Raw genomic sequence first — 6000 nt, forward strand, 5'->3', positions numbered from 1 at the left:
GTAGGACTGACAAGTATATGGACAGGCATGAGTGCTTTTCTAAGGGTTTCTGAACTACCCCAAAGTCCGTTTACCCAAACAGTGTTACCGTATACGACAGTTGACCTCGGACTCAGTTGTCGGAGCAGTGAGTTCAATTAGCTGTAATACATTCAACGTTTAAATAGTTAACAGTAAGCAAAGGCCTTCAGAAGCGGAGGGGGACGACTACATGTGCGTCTGCTGAAGTTGTCAGGCAACGATGGAAAAAAAAAAAAAATCTCTCTAATTGCTTCCAGACAATGCTTTTTGGATAGGGCTGTGCGAGAGCGAGGGGAGCTCACGCTCAGACAGAGGGACTGCTCCAAGCCAGCGAGAAGGCTGCCGCAGCCCTGCCATCTCTCCCGTCCCGCCTGGCGGTGGAAAAAGGGCAGATCTGCCCCAAAACACCCGCATCTCCACCTCGCTACAGCCCCATCGCTAGCGGGATGCCCGTGGGAAGCTCAAAGCCCAGGGCAGCCAGCCAGCAGGTCTCGGTCTGCTGCTGACATTGTTGGGGACCGTGGGCTTGTCCTGTGGCTTCCCTAACTCTGTTCTCCTGGCCAGTGAAATCTGAGAGAGATGGGAGCCACTGAGGGCCAGGGCTCGTTTGTTTGTCCACATCCTGTAGTAGCAAGTGGCATCGTTGCATGGACACGCAGATAAATTCCCGCAGCTCGAGGCGTGTCCTTAGCTAGGAGTGTAACCCCATCACGTATCCTCCTGCCCTGCTATCTTTTGCGTTGTTTTCTGGAGCCTGTCCATCTCGGTGTTGGCGGAAAATGGGATTCACATATTTTTGCTGCAATTGGAAAACAAAAAGCAGAAGGAGCTGGGAGAGACAGCAGCAGAGAGCACTGAGGAAACTTCCCTGGCTGCAGTGTTAACAGCCAGTGCCAGAACTGAGGGAGGAGTAATAAGGTCATATATTCTGTGATGACAAGTGGGAGAGCTTCTACTTGAACTACCAGGACTCAGCTCAGGCAAGTCCTGCCACCAGCCCAGCCCCGGCTCTGACAGACCGGCCTCAAAGGTGACTTTTCAGGAAAGCCCAGTTCCCAAAGAAACATAGGAGAAAACAAGGTGGAAAGGCAAACAAAGCACTGAATTCTTACTAGACTCCCCGACAGCAGTTAGCTGCTCTCCTCATCCTCCACCAGCTCCAGCTGTGTGATGGGGACAGCCCACAGCCCTGCACTTTGCACTGGTTTGGCTCAGCTCCAGGCGATCCTTTATCAGACTTCCCTGATATCTAAGTGCTAGGCATTAAAATGAAAGCTTAGTCTTAGTTTACTGTTGCATGAGGTGGTATTATTGAGGTTATTTGTCTCTGGTAAGATCTGTATTGGCCCTTGTCAGTCCACGTTAAAGATATTTATCTTTCTACTAGTCCGGGTGATTGATTGTGTCCAGTCGATACTGTCCTATGCCGATGTCTTGTTCTTAGGTGTTTTTTTTTTTAATCTCACTGTAGAGTTGAAACCACTTAAATATTTTATTGCAGAAAATGCAGGCTCAGCATGTAAATTTAGCAGCTGAACTATATTTATATCCATGCAAATACACATACTTTTACAGACACGGGGCTTTTATTTTATCTAAACCAATTTAATACTAAGTGTTGGGATTGTTGTCGAATTGTTAACGGTATCTGTGAGCATCGCTTTATATCGGGACTTAAACAAGTCTCCCATAAAGCAGTATTGTGGTTTCTTTCAATTGGAAAGATCAGAGACTGCAATAAAAGGAGCCCGGAGAAATGGATGACCCTAACAGGAAAGAGATCCCCAGGAACATCTTGAGCGAATTCATCGCTGCATGTTGACATCCAGTGGAGGGATGGTCTCAGAAAGCCTCCTTTCATCGTCTATATAGCAGTTTTAGGCAAAGGCCCCCGAAAGTGATGTTGCTTAGGTTAACCAGAAGCTTTGTCTTTCTGATGGATTTAAGAATTTAGGTCACTGTCAACAGTCACTGTGGGGAAGACAGTGGAGGTTCAGGATATTTGTAAAGTGCCGCGCTTCATCTAGAGCTTTCCCCGCTCGTGGCTGAGCTTGGGTAATTGAGTTTATGAGGACCCATCATCTGTTTCAGTCCAAAGTCAGCTGGGTTAATTTAAGGCAGGGCTGACTAGCTGGCAGGGGAGAGCACTTTCAACCTACCCCAGCCATTACTGCGGCAGGCTGGACTACTGCCAGCACGGAGCCTACAAGGAGTTGGAGTATATTTAGCTCCGGCTTATTCTCTGCCCCGTCAACTCATGTGCTGACCCATGCCAGCTGTGACTCGAGTCTTCCTGGCCCCCCGGTGATACCCTCTGACCTTGTTTAGAGCCGTGCTGCTGGCTAGCGAGTTCCTTATCCTCCCCTGTTAAACTCTGGCTGTGCATTGGGCTGGCTCTGAGACCTTGGGTGAGCCATCCAGCTCCTCGACCTTTGTTTGCATCCCTGTGAAATAAAGGGTACCTCCACGAGTCCCCCGGCATCTCTGCGAGGCCTTTGTGCACAGCCCTGGTTTCTCACAGAGAGCTCTGTAGGAAATTGCAGTGTTACAGTGAGTGCAGTCCTACTCTGAAATCTTTATGCTGAGCATTAAAGTGCCCAGATTTGGAAGTTTTACCTCTTTTGAAGGGTGGGGGGGAGCAGATTTCACCCACTTGTGGCATGGTCTCACTTCACCTGCATTTTGAAATACTGCCATAGTTTTTTAATGACTGTTTAGCAACAATTGTTCTAAAATGCGCCCAGGAGAGAGCTGGAAGAGACTGTAAATATTTCCTGTAGCATATAACATGTATTTGTAATGTTATTAAGACAAGTCAGCGAGGGACCATGTGTTATTACTCCAAGACGGGACACGGTCCTGCTGTTACTACAAAAAAACTTAGCCCTTAGAGTATTTAGGGAAAAGTACTCCAGACTCTAGTTTCCCCTAGCAAACACACCCTTTTGTAAGCGTGGAAGCTTCCTGTTCATCCATTCCAACTTTGACTCCAGCTTGTTGTCGCCCAGAAACGTCAGGCAGCTTTATAGGATTTCCAGTTACAAACGATACAAGTTTTAGCACATCTCACGGGCAAGGGAAGATGATGTAGTTTATGATCTGATAAAAGTAAACCTGAGGGAGCTGTTCCTAAAAGTGCCACACGGGGTCAAGGATGAGATCACATCTAAGAAGGCAGCAGTAGTATCAAATACCTTTTGTAAAACAATGACATCAAGGGCTTTTGAAAGCTGGCCTCAATTCAGGAGCCCTGATTGGCTCCCAGTGATGTCAACCATGTGCCTATAATGCCCAGTAAATGTCTCATTCTTCTTCCTTTTTAGGAATAATTGCCCCTTAATAACAGCAACAAGTGACTTTAGGGCGCTCAGGGCGCACTCTGAGCTGACGGTAATATGCTTTGAACAGCCAGAGTCGATAGGACCGAGGAGTAAGACCTGGGAGTTTTTGTTGGGCAAATTTTGCCCCTTTGGCACCTTTCTCACCCCATCACCGCACACACACGCACACAGCTTTGGGGTTTGGGGTCTTAACCTGCCTTTCCTAGGGCTACCAGAAGCCTCAGTTTCTGATGCAGTGTCGTATATTGGTGGTTAACGAGGAAAGAGCATTTCAGTACCGGAGAAAGTTCCTTCCTTGTAGCTCCTGGCAATGTATACAGCAGTGTGACGCCCGGCTTCTGCTGCTCCCCTCTCAAACACAAGCCCACGGGCAATGGCCGTGGTCCACTGCGTTGACACAGCCAGCTGAGGGAGCAGATTTTCCATCCCTATCATAGTCCTTTTTGGAGGATGGGGAGGAGAGCTCGCGCTTTCGCTGCTGGAGGAAATTCTCCACGGAAGGGTTTCTCTGCATGTTGGACATGAAAATAGAGTTTGGAAAATCCTGACTTTTACCTAAGCTTGCCACCAATGCTTTGTACGACTTCAAGACAGAGACATTCTCTGTGTGCTGCAGCACGTTGTCTTCCTGGTGTAAATATATCCTGAGGTGCTCGATGTGTTAGGCCAGGCAAAGCACTGCGCTAAAATGACTGTGCTAACCCAATTCCCTGCTTTACTTATACCTTCCTTTTTACCTTCTGTACCCACTAAAGGCAATGGGAAACTGTGTGGCAATGGCAGGTAGGAAACCTATTTCATTCCTGGACATAAGGTAATTGGGTATTACAGTGATGATGATGAATACCAAATAACCTTGATATGAAGAGCTCCACCAGGGGTATTGCTAGACAAGGATAACTGTGGTATTACACCTGACTCTTGCATAATCAGGAACATGGAGGGCTGAGGTTTTCGTAGACGTGCCCCACACATTCATAAATAACATGCACAAGCTCCCTGTTGCCTTGTATGCTGATGCATCCTTGTACTACAGCTTTTGTTTGCAGTAAAAGCCCATTCTTTTAATAAAACGGCTTTGTGAAATAGAAAATTTCAATTATTTGGGATTTGATTCGCTACCCGAGCAAAGAATGACATTATCAAGATGAACTCAGCAAGAGGGGGTTAAAAGGTTCTTAGGAAAACTAAGGGATGGCTAACAGCACATGCAAAGAGTAGTCCAGAGGCCAGGAGACATCTCTTTTCACTGTGTAATCTGCATGTGGCATAATCTGACCCTTTTGCAAGTATATTAAATAAATTCTTGTACAACCTGCACAAAGACAGAGAAAGAGCACCTCAGAGAAGAGAGGGAAGGATATTTAAGGGACATGGTTGAAAAAAACACAACAGACTGATTGTAAACTTATATCTTATTTAAATATGTATTACTAATATATGACTGTGGTGGTCTTGCTCCACAGTTGGTATTTTTGCAGGACTCGTGTGTTCGGGATATGAAATTACCCTAATTGACACCATCTTGGCCCCTAATCTAGGGGTGTTAGTTGAACAAGGCACCTGGCTGGAGGCAGTTGCTCCGTGCAGACCCATCTGAAGCCGGTTGCAATCAGGGAGCCTTCAACGTGTACCCAGGCATCCGTCCCACCTCGCAGCTATCTCAAATCTGCACTGAAATACCCCACCTGCTGCTGCCCTGCTAGTCTGCCAAATTTCTGAGCTAATGTTCCTCACCTGGTGGGCACAGGAAAGAGACCACAACCTTCCAGAAAACTTTTCTAGAGGGTTACGTGAGAGCTGTGTCCTACCTGGTGATCTGGTGCGTTCCCCTCTGCTGGTGCTGGAAGTTGTGCCCAGCTGGCTGCTGCGTCCCGCTGCTGGTAATCCCTCTCTCTGACCCTGGGCTTGGGTTTGTTTGCTAAGCTGGGATCTGTAAGGCTGCAGTCTAACAATTCCACCACTTGTTCTAAATTAGTGGAGGGTGAGAATTAACAGATGGTGTCATTATCAAAAGCTGTTTGAGTGTTGAAACAACATAAATCCCACAAATACAGAAAAACAAATACAAACTGCAGTAATTTTTCCAATATCTGTTGAATAATAATCACGCTTTGCATTTATACGCTGCTTTTTGCTCTGCAGCTTTTGAAGTGCTTCCTGATCATACCTAAAGCTCAACCCAGAGTCAAGCACTGTGTTACTTACTCTCCTGAAGTCTGAGGCATGGTCCGGAGCACAAAGGCTTCCGTCGGGGAGCTGCAGGGGGACTCTGGCTTCTGCTCCTGGCTCCGCTGCTGCTTCAGCTGAATGCTCTTGGGTAAGTGACTTCATTTCTCCAGCCAGGAGGTTCTAAACAGGCATGGTAATGTTTTGTTTCCCTTGTGAAGCACTTTGTTTTCATCAGAGAAGTGCTATGTTATGAGGTATGGATGTTATTATTGTCGCTGTTACTCTTAAAGAGGACATATTGCAGGCACGATGTGTAAAATACCTGCCCTAGGCTTTTAAGGGGCTGAGGCCATCAGGGTTCTAGCTGGTGCCTTTCTAAAAGCTTGATGTTTTTGAACTATCCTGGGGTACGTGCCATAAAGTGAAGATGTTTACATCATTGTTAGTCATAAAGATTTCTCAGGAC

At 46.8% G+C, this 6000-nt stretch overlaps 1 long non-coding RNA gene across 1 annotated transcript in view; it reads left to right on the top strand.

Annotated features, from left to right (window-relative positions):
* Positions 1-5707, top strand: part of LOC121068122 — a 151138-nt gene extending 145431 nt beyond the window's left edge. The window contains exon 4 of the long non-coding RNA XR_005818618.1: positions 5508-5707. This is a non-coding gene — a long non-coding RNA (uncharacterized LOC121068122). The remainder of the gene's footprint in view (positions 1-5507) is intronic.
* The last annotated feature ends 293 nt before the right edge of the window (positions 5708-6000 follow it).

This window comes from Cygnus olor, chromosome 3 (assembly GCF_009769625.2).
Source record: "Cygnus olor isolate bCygOlo1 chromosome 3, bCygOlo1.pri.v2, whole genome shotgun sequence".
Classification (NCBI taxonomy): Eukaryota; Metazoa; Chordata; class Aves; order Anseriformes; family Anatidae; genus Cygnus; species Cygnus olor.